The sequence below is a fragment of the Pinus tabuliformis genome, chromosome 9 (assembly GCF_031772625.1).
Source record: "Pinus tabuliformis cultivar Carrire ecotype Pingquan chromosome 9, CPIR1, whole genome shotgun sequence".
Classification (NCBI taxonomy): Eukaryota; Viridiplantae; Streptophyta; class Pinopsida; order Pinales; family Pinaceae; genus Pinus; species Pinus tabuliformis.
Genome location: NC_142307.1, coordinates 1,614,838,783 through 1,614,860,432, shown reverse-complemented (window position 1 = coordinate 1,614,860,432; position 21,650 = coordinate 1,614,838,783). Strand labels below are relative to the sequence as shown.

Below are 21,650 nucleotides of genomic sequence, written 5' to 3'. Positions count from 1 at the left end.
ACATGTTATGGACAGCATGGACATGGTGTGGAGGCTTTGCAACTACCTTTTTTTCTAAATGCAAAGGATATCCATGGAAGAGGATTAAAATTTAATTTTCATTGTTCAGTGGTCCTAAGCCATGTGCCAGCATAGAAGCTTTGTAATAGGACAATGTAGGTCATTCCCACATTCATAAAAATCAGCTTCACTCAGATGTCTTTGTTGAAAGTACTCTAGTTGATATTGATTCCAAATGTGGAAGCATAATGGATTCACACAATATTTTTGATAGAATGATTGAACAAAGCTTAGTCTCATGGACTACAGTGATTGTGGGATATGTCTAGCATGGAGAAGTAGAGGAGGTTATCCAATGTCCTAACTTATTTTTAAGTAGACCTGACTAACTTTGTTGGCAATCTTAAATTTGAATGCCATGATCTTCAACCAAACAGTTATGAGAGTAATGTAGTCAGCATTATAGAGGATGTGCCTTTACATAGATGAAGCAGAGGATGAACCACAAAAACATACACCCATATTGAAATATATCTCAATGTAAATTCTACATAAGAATACAATGCCATTACAATGAACATCAATATAATTGTCCAAGGAGGGGAAATATCAATGATGATTAAAAAATAATACTTGAAAGACTAATGACCAAAAGAAAGGAAAATATCAGATCGTGTTCACAATCATTTCCTTGAACAACCTAAGGTAATTAAGCTCAAAGGTTCAAATGCACAATGTGTTGAATTCATCCCAATATAACAAGGTAAACCATATAGCTTAAAAGGAGACACAATCCCAAGAGAACTACATGAGCATCTAAGTAGATATCAATTGTTGTGTCCCCAACTACCTCCCTATAGTAGTGAGGCACAAAACTTTCACACTATGACCTATGTTAGGGATTAATCAACTCTAGCTCAGTTATAAACTTAGACATTAACACACATCCCTCCCTAGATGTACTGACGTTCAAGACTCATGTTAAAATCTAAAAATAATTGGTAGTCATATCCATACTACAATGCAAGAAACTCGAGTGGAAGAATTATATCATATAGGCATAAAAATTTGCAACTCTTTGAAAATCAATAAAAAAAGGAACATACATAACAATTTACCACCTAGTCATCGAAACGGCAAACAATGCCCCAAAAACAAGGCTATGAAACAAAAAGGATAAGGCCATCATTCATATGTACAAACTCATAAGGTTAATCTCAAGGTCTTTTTTTTAACACATAATAACAAGAAACCACTCACCTATGCACTAGGTATGAGATAACACAATCACTCAAAGTATCCACAATGATAATGTTGTAGCAATTATTTGGGCATTTGTTAGCCTACTCACTAGTATAGGTATGCCTTGTCATCCTTCTTATTAGACAACAACCCATATCCTACTAGCTTATGTGCTAGGAAAAGTAACCATTAAACCACTAATACAACCCATCACTACTATCCTTCCACAAAAGAAGGAAAATCATGACACATAATAAGCTTAGCATGTCTCAAGCCTACCTACTCAGCCAGGATTCATATACACATATGGCTTCATAGATACACAAAATGAGCAGCAACAAGATGCACCCTATCTAAGCATTGTCAATATTCTTTCATTCATTTTAGTGATAGAACCCATTAGGTACAATTATTGAACCTGAGAGCTCTGATACCACTTGTAACACACCCCAAGGTGTAATTAAGAGAATTATGTCTAGATTTGTTTTTATTGGGATCTACAAGCTAGCATGCTACACTTTTTTATTTTGAATGGCATTTGGTTCTAACATAATAAAAATGCCTTAATATTCATTAGGATATAAGGCTGAAAAGTATTTGAATCTTCTTAGTTTGAATCAAAAGTTATGAAATTAAAAATAGCAGTCATGGTTGAAAATTAGGGAAAAATAAATTGATTGGAAGGTATTGCATTAGACATTGAACCTACTACCATTGGTGTGGTTGTAGTAATGCAACCATTATGTGATGTAAATGTCATTCATAAAGTTGTCAAATGGCTAATACTCTCCATCTTTCACTCAACTCTCCTCTTCCAATGTGTACAACACATACCAGGCATCAAAATATCTTCAACACTGAATGTGAATGAAATAACCAAGATAATGGTCATTTTGAACATGTGAAATTACAGAAATTTCAAAACAACGCTAGTTTCATAACCAAGGAATTTTTATAACTGCTAGAATACGACCAAAACTCTATTTCTTCACAAGAGGATAAATATGCTTGAGCTCTTTCTTAATAAAAATGACTCGCACATCAACAAAGAAGTCTTTCAAAAAGATTCTTCCTATAAAGGCTTTGTTTATCAACATATCCCTGTCATAATCAATCCAATTAACATTTAAGTGATAGGAAGGAATCTATATCATCACTAATGACTTGTCAATTGTAGATGAAACTAGATTCAAAGATACACATTTAATATTCCATATACTGAGCCTATGAATCATAATCAAAAATTTAAAAAACTAAAGAGAATATTACTCCATGGGATTACATTTGGTTCTTGATAGTGGTATAATAAAATGTTCAAATTGAACATTCTTACAACCTTCATTCAATATAGGTCTAAGAATATGGAAAGTACTATCTCAACGAGATCATTATAATAACTGCACACAACATATTCTAACGTTCAATAAAGAATACTTATCTTGTTGAATATTTCATACCAACTAATTGATGGAGGAAGGGTACGTTTCCACCTAAACATAGGATTTTTTGCACTTGGTCTTTATACAATATGCCAAAATAAAGGTCTGCAGGTCCATTAGACATTGATTTTAACTTTGAATATCATAAATTGATCCTTTTGTAGATGTTACGATTGAATGTTGTTTGACACCACATCTCCAATATAATGTACAAGTGAAGGCAATCCCATTTATAATTAAAAGGCCCAATGAATTCAACATCAATAAGGGATGCTTTCCAATGGATCTTACTGAAGAAAATATCTTAGGAGAACTAACTAAAAATCCATCATTGATTAACAACCTTGCAACTTAAAAACAGATGGAGTGTCTCAACTTGTCCATGACATGGACAAGTATCATCCATGAATCTCGGTCAAGATAGGGTTCCTTAAGGGGAAGCACTCAGAAAACTACTAGCCACACAAATACCTACACTATGAAGTTGTGTCTGACGATGACATTATACAGAGGAAATTCACCTATTTTGCTTCTACGTTTAAGAGGCTACATTCTCTATTCAACTCATCATAAAATATATGTGACCCTTGGTTCCTTGGTTGGGATGGAAATTGCCTAAGATTCTATGGTGTTTCCCTCCACTGACTTTCCTCTTGTGACTGAGGAAAATTATTTTCTCTAGGGGATGACTATATAAATCCCATGGCATATGAGTCAGTTAGTTGGAGGAGCTTCAAATTATTTGATATTGATTCCAAAGAAGCATCGAGCATATGGCAGGTCTTACCAAACCCTTCATTGACATGTATGTATAATATATAGCTACTTGGTCTTAGGAGTGATCATACATGCATAGATGATAGATTCTATGAATGATTCCATTAGGAATTTTTCTGTACAACGTTATTTGGAAGTCATAGACATAACAACTTTAAGTGATCACTAGTTTTTCACAATCTAATTTTCTACAAAAAGAAGATCCTATCAACTCTATATGCTTCATGAAAATAATCCATAAGACACATTTTTTTATCTTAATTTATTAGTTCAACCTAATAATACCCTGAATTTATTGAAGTTTCATATCTATTGCACAGTACCAAAAATTGCATCTACATTTTCCTCTATGTAATTTTGAAGTGGTAGTACAAAAATAATGCACACCGTTGAGTCTCCTAGATCCATGTAAGGTACATGCTCTGTAAGAAATAGCATGATGTCAATGCTAAAAGGAGGGCATAGTTAAAGGCAATGTTATCCTCAAACCAACATATTCAGTGGATCTGACACAAAATCCATCTAAAACACAAATAACTTTTTTTGCAAATAAATCCTTATTAAAACATGTTAATTAAAGTTGTCCAAATAAACTCAGAAGACACTATAAAAGCATATTTTTTTCAGTTAAACGTCCTAATATTCAAATTGTTTAAATTTGTGGGTGCGTCAATCAAGGCATTACTCCATTGAAAGTTTGAATGGCCAAAATATTATTCCTCCTTTACTATGCGTACAATTTGTTCCAAAGATGAACCCATTAGTTAAAAAGTAGAAACAAGCAAATAAGTTCCTAATAAGCATTTCCCTATGCACCACATGGGATATCACTTTTTCTTACCCCAGAAAAAGAATCCATTACTAGGTAATGCAAGATACTAGTGATTTATTTCCTAGATAAATCATCTAGAGAAGCTTCACCTCCTTTGATGTATGTGTGTAATGATTTTAGTATCCTATATGAATTTCCTCCAAAAGGTCTACTAGAGGAGCTTTGATGGGAAACACAGTAACCATTTTGGCCTATGCAATTTCATTCCACATCAAACTTATCAAAGATTATGAAATGCATTTAATTCATTTTGTATATTCCTATGCTTTATCACACAAGATTCTAATGCGTGTTTCTCTAGTCCATTATTGTTATCAACATTTTTAAGGGAATAATGTTTTATGTAAATCTTAACAACAACCTTGAATATTGAAATATTCTCACCTATTTCCAACTCCATTGGAAACATACTATAAACAACTATCTAATCAAAGGAAACAACTTCATAAACCAAAGTCAAAGCATGTTCTTGGAATATCTTTGGAGCCATAATCAAAAGTAAGGTGTCCATTAAGACAACAACCACAAGGAGGCTTATTCACATGTCTTGTGTATTTATAGTATAAAGATCAAAGAGCCTACAGGTGAAAGTGTCTAAAAGTTTGCCTTGAGACAATAAAATAATACATTGAACAATTATTGCCTTTAATGAACAGTTAAGACGCTACCCACATATTCATGGTTTTTTTAGTTCTAGAAATAGGACTATGGATTTTGTCTCCTCATTCAAAGATATTTTCCTAGATTTGGATGGAGGATAGATTCATCTACAAAAACCTGCAAACTTAATGTAGCAAAGGTTTTCTTATAAGAAGTTGAATAGTATAATAATCTTTACACCATGGGACCTAAACCAGGGCCTCTACCATCTCCATCGATACCCATTATGCAGGGCTCATTGGCCCATCAAGGTCAGAATTCAAACACATAAGAAAACCCAAAAAGAAACCAGTCATGTGAAAACAAATGAAGAACCCCTTTCATCAACAATTTAGATGTAATACAAATGAGATTCAATGTTCATAGCAATGGCACTAGATATTTCTGATGTAATACTAACATAAGCAATGAGATTCAATGTTCATAACAACCAAACTAGATAATTATCTCAATATGAACTGGGCAACTAATTCAGGGATTGCAACTCTCTGCCCAACCATAGATTAGGTTGCATGGTGGTCTTTCTTACATCCTAATCAGCCCCGAGCCAAATTACAAAGCATGAGTGAGGGAAATTCTTATGAATTTATTGGCTAGAACTGGGTCTCGAGAGGGCTAACCCCCTCCACCCTCCCGCTAAATTTGTAATGCCTAGTGACAATTATTCCTAGTAGCTCAAGATTGAACCTCCAAGCACCACCTAGTTATATGTAAAAGAAGAGTATTGTAAAGCTTCACTACAACATTAGAGCTTGTAAGGTGAACCATGACTTTGGGAACAATCTTCGAGTTATCAATGAATAGTGTCGCCAAATTGAGTTATGCAATTAAATATGCATATGCACTAGAGAATGCATCACGGCATTTCCTCTCAAGTTTAATAATCATGAAACTTTGTCAAGCATGCAAATAGTAATTGAAATCTCGTTTGAATAACATTTTTGTTGAGCATGGAGATAGTTAGCTCGACAAAATTACTTCTGGAATAACATTTTTGTCAGAACTTCTAGAATTCATAGTTAGTTTTGTAAACCTCAATTGTTGTTGTTCCCAAGTTACCAAGAACCGCTTTGCCTCGTGGGCATGTACTTCCCAACTTGAGAGATATCCCCCCTCCATTTTTAGTACACAACCTCCAACATGAAATATAAAGTTGAGTCCCCATCTCTCGAATTTCTCTCTAACCCCCTCTTTCCATATGAAGGTTCCAAATTCCCCCCTGAGCTTCCCGCGATGAAATTTTTCACCCTCTTTGTTTTCAACCTTGCAAGGATATTTTCAGCCCATGAGATCAAGTTAATTGTCCATTGTCCCTTTGATTTTTTTGTAGGTTTTGATTTTTCATCCTTATTCTGCTTGTGTCCCCCTGCCAAAATTTTGCAGGCCAGTCATCATGGTGCAAATTAATCCTCTATCCCTAATATTTTTTCAACTTGTCCTTTATCCATGCAGGTCAAGCTCCCTAGATTCCACCAAATAAGTCAACATCCCAAGCAGTCTTCCCCCTCCACCTTAACTCTGGAATCTATGTCCCCAACTCAGCCCATTAATTTATTTAATTTATAATAAAATGAAAAAGGGAATTAGATTTGTCAAAAAGCCTAAAGTTGGGCATTTGAGGATTTTTGGGTGCTTGACTTACTCACATGTCCCTTCAGAGAAGAGTAAAAATCTAGAGCACACAATAGAAAAGGTAATTATTATTGGGTACAGTGAGACTTCAAAGGCTTACTACATATACATTCTTTCTTTGAAGAAAACAATGGTTAGGTAGGATGTGAAATTGGAGGAGGATCAAGACTTTAGGAGGCCATATGAGTCAAAAAAGGGGGAGAAACATGCTCCTAAGTCTCAAGTGGATACAACACAAGTTACAGGGTCCTAGTGTATGGGTTCATAGGTTTCAGGAGTTACAAGTTCCAAAGTGATAAGTTCATAGACCTTAGTGCATAGTATTTGAGTACATGATCTTCAAATGAGAGGGATCAATAGGAGGATTTTGCTCCATACAAGCTTACTTCATAGAAGAGGAATCCAAGATGGCTTCAACAGACTTTGAAGGAAGCCCAAGAATCTGTGGGGATTCCTAAGAGGGTTGTTAGGGACAGTAAGGCACCAAAGAGGTTTTACAGGCATATGGCTTTGTTGAGTAGCATATCAATGAGTTTGAGCCTTCTACTTTCGAGGAGGCTACAGACTAGCAAGTCTAGAGAGATGACATGGTGGAAGAGTATAATCCCATCATGAAGAATGATGTGTGGGAGGTTGCACCGAGACCTAAGGGGAAGTCAGTGATCACTTCTTAGTGGATCTACAAAATAATGTATGTTGCAGATGGCAACATTGAGAAGTACAAAAGCATGGTTTGTGGCAAAAATATTCTCATAGATAGACAAAGATGACTATGAGGAGAACTTCACACCAATTGTGAGATACAATTTGATTAGGGTAGTGATTTGCATTGCAATAGAGATGTGTTGGAGGATAAACTATATGGATGTAAAGCCAACTTTTCTTAATGGAATTATATAGGAGGAGGTGTATATCAAGTAGAGACAAGGCTTTGAAGTGCATGGGAGAGAGTCACATGTGTGCAGGATTAAAAAGGAATTATATGGACTGAAGCAAGCTCCTGAAGCTTGGTATTTGAGGATTGATACCTACTTGCAGGAGATGGGTTTTGAGAAGAGTGAGGCAAATCCCAACCTATATTACATAGTAGTTGGTAGAGATCCTCTTATTCTCATACTATATGTGGATGACTTGTTCATTACGGATGCAAAAAGACTCATATCTAGTTGCAAGCAAAATCTTTCTTTAGAGTTTTAGATTAGATACATAGGTTTGATGTTTTACTTTCTTGGATTAGAAGTTTGGCAAGTACTAGGACACATTTTTCTAGATTAGATAAGTATGTAGTTGACATCCTGAAGAGATTTTAGATGGAGGATTTCATGCCAATGTCGATACCTATGATCACCAACTAGAAGAAGCTAATTTCTTCTGAGGGTGAATTGGTGGATCCCACATTGTAGTGTCAACTAATAGGTTCATTGTTGTATTTGATCAACACTATGCCAGATCTATGTTTTGATGCCAAAACTCTCAGTTAGTATATGGTTGAACCTAGGAGATTGCATTTGGTTGTGGAAAAATATGTGCTCAGGTACTTACAAGGTATGATGGATTACGGACTAGACTATGTGAGAGGGAATCGAGTCAGTTTGACTAGTTTAACAAATTATGATTGGGTACGCAGTGTAGTGGACATAAAAATCAATTTTGGGTGTTGTTTTAGTTTGGGATTGGCAGTTGTGTCATGGCTTAGTAGGAAACAAAATTCAATGGCACTGCGTTTTGTAGATGCATAATATATGGCAACTAGTAAAGCAAGTTGTGAGGCCATATGGCTTCACAACTTATTAGTTGATTTATTTGATTAGTAGTTGAAGCATGTGGTAATTTACTGTGATAAAGAGATTTTCATAAAACTCTTAAAGAATATAGTATTTCATGAAAGTCCAAAACACATTGATATCATATACCACTTCGTCTGGGACTATGTTGAGAGAGGAGTTGTTTAGTTGTTATACGTATATAAAATGAGCAGGTAGAAGACATTCTCACGATGTATTTGCCAAAATACATGTTTTTATTTTTCAGAGACAAATTGGGAGTGGTGAAGAACACTTTCCTCACTAAGAGGGAGTGTTGAAAAAGTTAGCTTGGACAAGTGTCTTCCACACTAGCTTGGTGTTTAGAATGTGGAAGAGTGTCCAAAATGGTCCCTATGACATTAAATTTATGTGATATAAAGTTAAAGAGACTTTTTTATGCATCATTAATTAAAAAAGTGACTCAAGTTTCCCTAAGTTTTGTCAAGGAGAAATTATAATGCAAGTGTTGATCTTAATTGCTAGGACTAAATCTAAGCCATTTTATATTAGGGTTGATTACAATCATTTTAATGAGACATAAAAAGGAGATCCAAAGTGTTATCAATTGGGTTGGTGGGGGTTGGGTTGTGTCAACCTTGCAACCTGGTGTAAATATTTCAAACCAAATTTTAACTAGAAGTTAGCCCTTCCAATCTGAGAGGGTTCTCTCAATATTATTTAAGAATGCAGATGGCTAACTCTGGTTTTCTATTTGATTTTTTGGGTGAAAGAGTGTGAGGGCAGCCACCATTGGGCATGGAGTCAGTCAAAGAAAAAAAACAATGAACAATGGTGTTTTATGAAAACTGAGGCATCTTTGGTTTACTAAGGTGGATAAGGGCATTCACAGTAATCACAGAAAATTGAAGGAAGTTGGAGTTGTTTGACAGATTTCCAAGTAATCACTAAACTATGAAAACTAATAACAAAGGAGCATGATAGAATAGGACTAAAACCGGAATGAATCTCGCATTAAAACAGAAGATGTTACAACTGATATTTCTATTAACTGAAAACAATACAATAGTGGTTCTCACATCCTCGATCCCCCTTTGCAGAGTCGAAAATATACTTATTAATAGAGAAATATCTCTTTACATAATTTGCCACCTAGGCTAGATTCCATCAATATCTATGAGATCTAATCCTATCTGATTAATAAAACTTTGAGCCTTCATAGGAATTTATGTTACAATAGAGTTCAAATATAAATGGGATTCATATGAACAAAAGTTATCTAACAGTTACAATTTTTTAGGAAAATCAAACTATTGTCGCGTGGAACTATATTTGTGGAAACTCCAACATCTGGCTCTTTGAAATATTGTTGTGTTGTTTTTGGTAAAAACATGTTGAGAGTGCCTCGTTGTCCTCCGTGGTTTGCTTCCCTCTGTGTCTCACATTACGTTTAATGACCATGATGCTGAAGAAATGCCAAAAAATACCCTCGTTGTTTCATGGAGCAAAAGCGAAATAGATATTTTAATATTCATGATCTGGGTTGTTGATCCGAGATGATTTAACCTGGGTTGTTAATCCAGGCCTTTTTACATCGCAATTGCAACACAAGAGAATGTACTTTTTAACCATGTTTCATAGTATTCACCGATGGTCTAGACACGTATATTTATAGAATGCATTGCATATAATATTGCATCCAGGAGGGTTCTCATACGTCACAATTGCAAGTCGAAGAGGACTTCAGCAGAACATAAACTTATGACTGTGCGACCTTCGATTGTGATATCACAATCGACTAGGAGAAGGACTTATCGAAATCGGCGAAAATTATCGAAATCAACAGGGGAGGAGATATCACAATTGGCAGGCAGAGTGGTAATGAGAATTGGATATGATAATCGGTGGAGAACTATGTGATATGCAATATCAGCAGAGAACTAAGCGATATGAGATATCAACGGAGAACTATGTGATATCACAATAATCAAGGCAGAGGATAATGGGACTAACGATATCGAAATCAGCAGGGAGTTTGCGATATGCGATATCGCAATCAACGGGGAAAGATTTTATCACGATCAGCTGGAAATGTGATATCACAATCGATGGAAAAAGGGATATGATGGATATGTATGCAAAGGAAAAACGGAAAGGCCGACAACGATATGATTTTTGGGTCCATCCTCTGAAAAAAGGACTATAGCATGTTTTATTAGTGTTTTCAAATATTACAAAGGAAAATGGGAAAAACACGGCTAGAGTTGGAAATGGGTCTGCAGATGAAATGGGATGAGTGAGAGAAATAGCTTTTAGAGAATATGGGAATTTATCCAAAACAATTAGACTAGACTTGTTCATCCTCCTTAAATCTTCAAATATAAATCACAACAACCACTTTCAGAAAAACAATAGATAGATGCAAAGATCAGTGGTGGAAAACCTTATCTAAAATAACTAATCAAACTAAAATTTATTTTTAGGAGTTATCATGGATAACACAAAGTAAAAGACACGTTATCATTCATTTTCTCATTTTGAAGAGAGAGAGAGGAGAAGAAGCACAAAAGGAAAAGGAGGAGGAGCAACACAATAGGGAGCAACATGAGTTCCAAGATACTTGGCACACAAACCTAGGGGAAAATTCCATTACCTTGCATATATTTTGAGGTTGTTAACTACACAGAAATCAAGGTTGAATGAATACACAAATTTTGAGGTTATTGATTACACATAAATCGAGGCATAGTGCACATAAATCAAGGTTGATTGACTACAAAAATTTTGAGGTTGTTTAATGTAGAGAAATTGAGGCACCTTGTACAAAAATTGAGGTTGATTGACAACATAGATTTCGAGGGGGAGTCTGGCAGAGGAAATGAGATAAGTATTGCATTTATTGGCTAGAAAATTTTGCTATAAACTCATTTCTATGTGATACTTGATAAAATTTCTCTCTCTACTAGTTTTCCCTTCAGGGTTTTTCCAGGGACATTGCCAATTTTTTTTTATCATTTATGAGATTGATTTTCTAATTTCCTCTTAGTATTTAAAGTAAAGGATTCAATGTGTTTTATTTCATAAGTTCAGTTTTGAATTCATTTGTGAATGAGCATTAAACCCTAACTACCAAGAAACTAAGAAACTTATTTGAGATTGAAAATTATTGATTGGGTCAAGTAAAACTTACAGTATTGCCCCCCACTGTGCATCATGCATTGTGCAGCATGTGGGGATAGTCATGCAAAGAATATAACACATACTCAACAACAAGGACCCTTGTTGTTCAACTATTTTTTAGAGAAATATAGGGGTAGCTTAATTAGATGATTTATCTAACCTTGATAATTACTTGTGATGTGTTTTTACTTAACTTTATTATCTTCTTCTTTTACTTGATTATTATTTTGTTTTCTATCATCAAATAGCAAACAAATAACAAATAACAATGAGACAAGAGGACACAAGACATGGGTTATAATGAAGGGCCAAAACCTACCCTATTAAGAGGAAAACCCACAAGAACTCTTCTCTTCTTATAGAAATTAAAATGATGAATTCCAAGACCTATGGCCCTTGAAAAATACCCGTCCAAGACCAAGTCAACCTTCCTTCTTGAGAAGCATTCCTTAAACAGATTCCAACAACTTTTCTAACAACTATGACCCTAGCAACTTCCTAAATTTTGGACTTGCAATTTTCGGCTACTGCAGAAACCATAGATCTTGCATGTGTGGGAAAAGATGGTGATTTATTCCTTCTTTCTCCTTCGCTTGAATTGATTATTCCTAATTGGGAACTTGGCTTGCAAAGTAGATCTCTTGGTGCCTTAACTTGACTTTTTTCTGCAATTCAGTCTTGCTATAGTGATTTTTCCCTAATATTCACATGTGCGAGATGAGAGCCCAAAAGCAACGCTCAAATACTTTTTTCCTTTCCTTCTTTTTGTCTACCTCTTCTTCACTCCTTTCTATCTCTTTTCCTTCCTTGATCGAACTTGTTGTGAGTTGGATTGGATGATGTTCAAGAGAGGTCGACGTCTCTTATATATAAGCTTCTCTTTTAGGTCAAATAACTCTACATGAAGTTGACTCGTCATCTTATGAAGGTCGACTTGTTTTTTTTTTTGAGAAGGTCTTGGAGGGCCTTTATGAAACTTTTGATTATACAAAAAAATTCTTTGACTTGATATAATAAGCCCAAAAGGGTCTTCCACACATGACAATGACTTAATTGACTTGTTGAATCAATGACAATCCCTAGAAGCACTCAATGGTTGCTTAACCTACAAATAAAATAACCTTGAGCATGAAACTCATGATACAAAATAATAATAATAAAATTTCCTTTTATCTTTTCATCAAATACATAAAATCGTGATTACATTAGTCATTACGAAGACCGAACCTAGGTACAAAATTCAACACTCCCTCTTAACTAGGGAGGTATTCATAATTCATACAAGGTACTTGACATTCTCATAGTGAATAATTCTCATAACAAGAGTCGGATTGGTAAGCGATCTCATAATCTATCATATCAACTTATATCAATGCATCTCATTATATCAACTAGCATTGTCACATAGAAAAGCATTGACTAACAGATCTATCTCTCCACAATATCAAATCACAATGTTGGTGAGACAATGACTAATATAAACCTTTCATCATTGTCTCTCAAGGCACATACCCCATCTAGATGCTCACAAACAATATGTCCTTTTAGGACCATTCCTGTCTTGGAATAACACACCCTCAAGGATTTTCCTCTTCAACTAATCTTTCCTATTGGATTCCCTACAACATCCTCAAAGAGTATCAGAATCAGTCTCAGATGCTTACCCAATCCTCTATTCTTTATTCATAACTTGAAGACAATAATGATGTGTTTATCTCTCCCTCTCAACTAGGGAGGATAGGAACTTTCCCCAGCTCCTTCTTAACTAGGGACTTGTTATCAATAGTAGCTATCTACTCTTTGGTGGACATCATGGTATTTTCAGCTGCTTGTAGTGCTCCTCTTTCTGCATCATGTCATGAACTTAATCTTCATTATTATGAATCCTTCTTCATCATAACTTCTTTGTAGGGCTTCGACCATCTTTCTCCATCACTTCCTTTCAATGAAACATAGGGTTGAATCAATAGTCATGTCATCCTTCTCTTCATCAGAAAGTGATCTTCTTGTCCACATATGGATTTCCTTCATATAGATACCTCTTCCAAGTCACGTTTATTTCAGGATATTCCATCCAATCTCATGAGTAGAAACTGGTATTCCTGTCCACATATGGCTTTCCTTCATATAAATACCTCTTCCAAGTCATGTTTCTTTCAAGATATTTTGTATCCAATCTCATGAGTACAAGTTGTGGTTGACTTTCTACAACCCTTTTTTGGTAGCCCTATAACAACCTGACCAAATGCTTTCAAAAGTCAAAATGAATAATAAATCAAAGTTACCTCTATATGATGGCCTTTCATCATGACATCAGCTTCTTGCAACATCAACATCCTGCATATGTATGAATCCATCTCAAAGACACGTATTACCAATATTTTCCTTTTCCATCATACATATTAGGGTCTTCATACCTTCTTTGTGGAGATTTCATAGCTAATCCTCATAGATATAAGATATTGATCACTTAGCTTATATTATAGATGAATCTTCCCATGAACTCTTCTTTCATCTATTTCACATATTTCTTTCCTCAAGATCTTCTTTACATGGTTCTTTCAACTTAGGAACCATGATTTCCAACCACCTCATATTCCATATGAGGTCATATTGTGTTGATTTCATCTTATCAATATGTTGAAGAGTTCAAGGCACATTGTCTACATGCCTTCATGCATCATTCTTATGGAAGAGCTTCTTCTTATTTGATAATTATTATGATATAGGCCATTCAACCATGTTATCTGCTACTATATGATTACATGACTTTCTTTAACAAATATATACATACCTTTTCCTTCTTTTGGTGATCTAGACTTCCTTCTATGGGCTTCCTTTTCTTGCTTGAAGATGAAATTACTTCAACCAACTCAACATGTTGAACATATTCATCATCATACCTTACCAGTGAATCCCACACAAGGTGGAATGTGGACTATCTGTGAGGCACTTACTTCTTCTAAGTAGAAGTGAAGCTTCTTGTAAATATTCTAGTGGAGGATATTGATGATCCCCATTCTGCAAATGCTCCTTTCTAATAATGATGATGTATGATGACCTATTTTATCTTTTATCTTGCTAGATTAATTTTTCCAACCATATAAACTACTATTTCAGTTGTCTTTTCATGCTTTCAATGAAGATTCCATGAGCTACTTCCTTTATATCATAATGATTGGTTTATATACACTTCAACTTTGGATATATCATGCTTCTATGATGATGTCATCTCTATCTTAGCTATAATGCATCCTATCATACTTGTGATGATTTCCATTATGACTACTATATTCTTATAGATAAAGTGAAGGAGGTTATTTCAGTGATAATAAATGTCTTTCACTTCCTCCTTGTTTGACTTCTTCTTTTCAAGTTATTCTACTTCTTCAGTGATATGGGCTTCATTTCTATCTTTTCTTTTCTTGTTTTCCTTCTTGAGTTTAGGAAAATTCCTCTTAAAGTTCCCATATTCATTACACTCATAACATTGGATCTTTGACATGTCAAGCTTCTTCTTTTTCCGAGGATCAAACTTTCCAAATTTCTCTTTATTTCTAGCCATAGTTGCATATGCTTGAGTTTATTCACTTGATCCAACATCGCTCTTTTCCTTCAAACTAGTTTATTCAATCTTACATAACGACCAAAGTTCACTAAATGGAGTGGCTTCCTTCTTTCCATAGATACTTGATACAAAGTTTCCCCATTCATCAAGTAGTGCATTGAGCACAATGGTGGTCATTTCTTTATCAGACATTATTTATCCTAATTCTTTTAGTTGATCTCTTATTTGAGATACTTGCATAAGGTATGATGCTAACCCTTCTTCCTTAGATACCTTAATATTGTATAATTCAGTTCTCAATGATATAACTTCTCCTGTAGTGCTTACATAAAACAATTATAAAAACTTTTCATAGATATCCTTTGTTTTATCCAAATTTTTTACATAAGGGATGAGGGGATCCTTGATTGATTCTATGAGGATTCTTTGAGCCCTTACTCCCCCTTTTATATACTTTCAAATTGCTTTATATTTCTCTTGAGATTGTTTGGATATTGAACCCTTAATATATTCAATAACTTCATTTTATATGAGGATCAAGTGTATCCTCTTCTTCCATGCAAGGAAATTTGACAACCCAACCAATTTGTTGCTTTCCTTGTGGAATGAAGTCACGTTGATAGTAGACTCAAACATAAAGATAAAGATGCTCCTAGATGATGATATCTTCAAATTGATTCCTTCTTGATGATGTTTATTATTGAAGATGCCTTCTTGATGATGATTTTTTTCTTGAAGATATCTTCCTTCTTCAACGATGAAAGTGCTTCTTTTTCAAGTGAGAGAGATAGTCCTGATTCATTTGATGATGATGGAAATGCTTATTTTTTCTTCCTTGGATGATGATTGTAGAATTGTGTAATCTTTCCAAGAATGCTTCAAGTGTAGAATCCTTCTTTGAATGAGCTAGGGTATTTGAGGTCTTATTCTTCCACAAAGTGTTGATCCTTATACATGATATGGTCCTTGCAATAAGATGGGTAGTCCTATTTGATGTTCCTTAATTCCTTACTTCAATATTATGTGTGGATTAGTCATGCTTGATGATATCCTTGTGCTTGGCCTTTATGTATCCTTCTTCAATTGAATGATATTCAAGTTGCTTCCTCTTGTCTTGTCAACTTTGCTATGATACCATGTTGAGAAATATAGGGGTGGCTTAATTAGATGATTTCTCTAACCTCGATAACTTCTTGTGATGTATTTTTACTTAACTTGATTATCATATTTGTTTACTTGATTATTATTTTGTTTTGTATCATCAAACAAATACCAAACAATGAATAAAAATGAGACAATAGGACATAAGATATAGGTTACAATCCAAGGCCAAAACCTCTCATTTAAGAGGAAAACATGCAAGAAATCTTCTCTTCTTATAGAACTTCAAATGATGAATTCTAAGACCTATGAACTTTGAAAAAGACCCTTCCAAGACTGAGTCGACCTTCCTTCTTGATAATTTTTCCTTACACAAATTCCAAAAAAATTCTAACAAATTCAACCCCAACAACAACCTCAACCCCGACAACTTCTCCAGTAACTTCCCAATTTTGGACCTACAATTTCTTGACTACAACTTTTGGTTACTGTAGAAACCATAGCTCTTGCATGTGTGGGAAAAGATGGTGATTTCTTCCTTATTTCTCCTCTGCTTGAATTGGTTCTTCCTTCTTATGAAATCAACTTGCAAAGTAGACCTCTTGGTTCCCTAACTCAACTTTTTTTTGCAATTCAGTCTTGTTGTAGTAATGTTTCCCAATTTTCACGTGTGAGGATATGATAGCCCAAAAACAACACTCAAAGAATTCGTTCATTTCCTTCTTCTAGTCCTCCTCTTCTTTGCTCCTTTTGGTCTTTTTTTCTGTCTTGATCAAACTTGTTGTGAGTTGGATTGGATAATGTTCAAGTGAGGTGGATGTCTCTTATATACGAGCTTCTCTTCTTGGTCGAATACCTCTACATGAAGCCGACTTGTCATCTTATGAAGTCCGACTTGTTGCTACGTGTTTGACAAGGTCTTGGGGGGCCTTTATGACACTTTTGACTCTCCAAAAAAATCCTTTTACTTGATACAATAAGCCCAAAAGGGTTTTCCATGCATGAAAGTGACTCAATTGACTTGTTAACTCAATAGCAAGCCCTAGAAGCACTCAATGGGTGCTTAACCTATAAATAAAATAACCTTGAGCATGACACCCATGCTACAAAATAATAATAATAATGATTTTTCCTTTTATCTTTTCATCAAATACATAAAATCATGATTACAATAGTCATTACGAAGACCTAACCTAGTTACACATTTCAACAGTTATTTGACTGCATAGTCTATGGAAGCATACATACACTTCCCCCCTCCATGTTTGAATTTATGACCTTCAAGTGGAAGTGCATGTTCTTAACCGTTGAACCCACTCAACTATACCCAATCAATCCAAGCCAAAGGAAATAGCTAAACCTCTTGACCACCCATAAGCTAGAGCTTTAGTCTATCCTCCCAAAAGTTAGGTACACTAACTCAATGAACCTCTAATATCACAATCGATCAAGCTAAGTGAATGAATATAAAGGCTATAAAAGCACACAAAATGATAACTATCTAACTACTCCAAAAACATTGACTATCTAATAAAAATTCATTTTAATGTGTTATTCAACCTTTATGGGCCACCAAGGACATACACCATAATAATGGTCAATAGCTTACTAACTTCCCTAAACCTATAATCAATTTGTGTTTATTTTTATTTTTCATTACTCTTATATACTTTTGTGGATAAAATTAATTAATCATTATTAATTTCTTACAAGCACTCAACCATCATTCTAGGCCCTAAGATAAACAAACACCCAACTAAATAGGGTTAGGGACTAGATTATGCCACTCTACCCTATATATGATCTCAATAAAAATAATGAGTGTCTCAAATATATGATATGTATCCAACTTTCCCTTGACACCACAAGATAGGAAATATCCAATAACAAAGAAAAAGAAACAATAACTAATAAAAAAAATATCATTGGGCCATGGGCTACCACAAGTCTTTGTAGAGTATTTAAAACTTAAAAAGGTATAGTTTTGCAATGAACCACAATGAGGGAGAGAATTGTAGTGAAAAAACATGTTATGCTTGGTTGAAAAATAAAATGCACAAACAATGATCAAGAGTTGTAGTTTGATAATAAAAGAATGAAAAATTGTACATAACTTATATAATATCTTAAAAGTAAAAAATCATAATTTAGCAATGGTCCACCAAGAGGGAAAGTGCTCCAATATAACGAAAATATGTCATCCTTCATTAGAAAACAAAAAGAAAAACCCACAATTGTGATTTATTATTTAAAATGAAAAAAGAGGAAATTACATGAGAACTCTACCTTCTAAGATTGGGCTTGATTGTTCTATCCCTACTAAAAAAGTGGCCAATTTGTGATGGTTTCCTACTCTCCAAGGTAAATAGAAACAAGACAAAGCCAAGGATGTATGTGGAGAACTAACACATTTGTAAAAGAAGGATAGTATTAATGTGAAAGGAAATGTTATGAAACCAGCTCACAAAAAGTTAGAAAAGATAGGGGGGAACCTCCTTTACATTACACAAATGAATGATTATTTGATGATTCAAATGACAAAACCTCCTTTCTATATATAGGAGTCTAAGGAGTCACAATATAACCCAGCTGACCTAACAATAATAATATAAAGGCACAAAAATAACAATAGAGGGATTCTAAGGGGCACAGTAATAACAATATGGGGACAATAGGGGCACAACAATATTAATAAGGGATATAACTACAATAGTAATGGGGTAATCACTAGTATTATAGGGACCTAACATGACCCTCTCCTTCAAAAAGGTGTTTTCCTCAACGCTTGAGTAGTTCTGGATGCTTCTGTATAAAATTCTCATCCTCCCATGTGGAATCTTCAGCGGATAAGTTCTTCCACTTGATGAGATACTCTAAAATTGATCGATTTCATAGTTGTTGAGTTCTTGTTTTTGTGACTGCTTCCGATTCCAATATAATTTTTCCTTCCTCGTCAAGTTTTGGCAATATTGTTTGAAATGGGAGCTTGTCACCTATAACCTTCTTTAAACATGAAACATGGAAAAGTGGGTGCACTTGAGAAGCTGCAGGAAGCTCCAATTTGTATGCCATAGTACCAATCTTTTGCAACACCTTGTACGGACCGTAATACTTTGGTGATAATTTATTATCCTTCTTAGCTTGCTTGAGGGACATTTGTTTATATGGTTGTAGCCGTAGGAATACCCAATTACCTACATCAAAACTTCTTTCACTGCGATGTTGATTTGCCTGTTGTTTGATTCTATTATGCGCCAACACGAGGTTATCCTTTAAGAGTTAGAGGACTTGTTGTTGATGCTCGATGTGATGTTCCACTGCTTGAACCTTAGAATTTTCTCTTAAATATGATGTGATGGATGGTGGCTGATATCCATAAAGTGCCATAAATGGGGTCATTTTTGTTGTTGTATGGAAGGAAGTGTTATACCACCATTCAGCCAGAGGCAACCATTTTACCCATTGTGTTTGTTTATCAAATGCAAAGCAACGAAGATATCCTTCCAAACATTTGTTTACTATCTCAGTTTGCCCATGATATTGAGGATGATAAGATGAACTATGAGCTAACTTGTTAGCCTCCTATACCAATAGGTTTCATTTTTCATGATTGACAGTGGAAGTGCCAAAAATGTTCATCTTTGGTGACACAAAGGTTCTATTTTTGTGAAGGAGACAAAGAGTTAAAAAATGAAAAGAGGGTATGCCTTAAAAGAATAATCAAAAGGCAAGAAAAATGAATTGGTCAGAAAAAATAAAGTGAAATGAACCCCAAAGAAAGACCAGGAAAGTGGCCAACCAAAATGCCACTGCTATCTTGATAGATGGCCCAACAGTGCAAGCTGGGCCATGTTATGTTTTAAATTGCCTGTTTTAGACTAGAGAAAGAGAAATCTGTCCAAACAGTTTAAGCTTGGAAGATTGGTAGTTAGGTAGAGAACAAAGGTGCCCAACTGCTTAATCTGGGCCCTTGGAAGTGATAAGGGTAGTTTTAGATAGAAAATTATTTGAAAAGAAAAAGAAAAGATCAATTGAGGGTTTGCAAGTCTAAGTGCACCTTCCCTGAAGTAACAAAAAATGCTAGGAACTAAGATGGGTAGGTAGTCAGGGGTTGCCAAAGCCTGATTTCTTTCATGAGTGAGCTTGACAAAGAAAATTGATATCAGCAAGAACATAACTGTTACTCAGCATTTTGATAACAAAATATGGAAGCATGTCTAACTTCCCCTCTTTCCCAGGAAATCTTTTTCTAACATCCCTCTAATAAACCTTGGAAATCACTCAACAAGTCCTAGCATCACTTTACCTTCTGTGAAATACTAAGCCAAGGTGTTAGTTTCTACCACACAAAAAAGCCACATTTTCTGTGTAAAATCATTGCTTACTCTCATCTGTTCCTAATCTAAGTTTACTCCTCAAAAACTTAGCTCCCTGTTCCCCCCTCACATCTCCAATTCATATTGACTTCTAACCTTACTATTTAACTCCCTAAGTGTTCCCCTCCCCCCTACTATTATCATATTTTATACAAAAACCCAAAAATATGTACATACCCCTTCCCCTTTGGGCATTATAGCCATATGGTTCAAAGTTCAGGAAGCCTGAGGAAATATAAGGCTTTCATGTGTATTTCTCCAGGCTATGTCCGGGAATTAAATTAACACCTGGTTAGTTTAATAACCCTAACCCGCTATAACCCCCTTAATGATAAAATCCCTCGTTTCTTTATCACTGGTGAAAATTTTCCCAATAAACCACATTTTCCATTTAACCAAAGTTTGTTTCTGCACACGGTATCAACAGAGTTAATTTTTTAAATAGTCGGGTCCCGCCGCTATCGCGTTAGCGACTCGTCCTCCCGTCCGCCATCGGATCTGGGCCCTCCCATCCGACGGTCATCGGGCATTTCGGAGCCCCTCTACTGTCCATCTGTTAGCGCCCGAAATCTGTCAGAGGATGACGTAGGGCCAAGGACGCGTGCCCATATATTAGTGGATCGGGCGGCTTCTGACCATTACCGGGCCCGTACCAAAAGCGGTCCGATAATACCGCTTACCACCGTCGACTTCCCGCCCTTACGTCATCGCCTACATCATCAAACACGCCAACTACCGTTTCATCGTTATCCGACATGGCCGCCGCGTCATCCCTCCACGTCAGCCCTGTCATACATCGCCACGTCATCCCTGTCGTACCCGGGCCCAACCAGTGATGTCATGCTGACGTCATTTGTAAAAAAGGCGCCAAATCCCACTTTTCACATATTTTCACGCAAAATCGTCATTTTTTCGCATTTCTATTGGACGAGTGCTGTGCTTCCCTGCATGCTGTTTTACGACGTTTCTCCGCCAACTCCAAAATTCAATTCCTGAGCTACCGCCGCTGCAAATTCACCAATTCTCGACACCCTCGGCCTCACCATCACCAGGTATTTACCGTTTTCTCTGCATAACCTG

At 35.5% G+C, this 21,650-nt stretch overlaps 1 pseudogene; it reads right to left on the bottom strand.

The window, feature by feature from the left end:
* LOC149154955 (N-(5'-phosphoribosyl)anthranilate isomerase 3, chloroplastic-like) overlaps positions 1-21,378 on the bottom strand; it is a 71,469-nt pseudogene extending 50,091 nt beyond the window's left edge.
* Between the last annotated feature and the right edge of the window lie 272 nt (positions 21,379-21,650).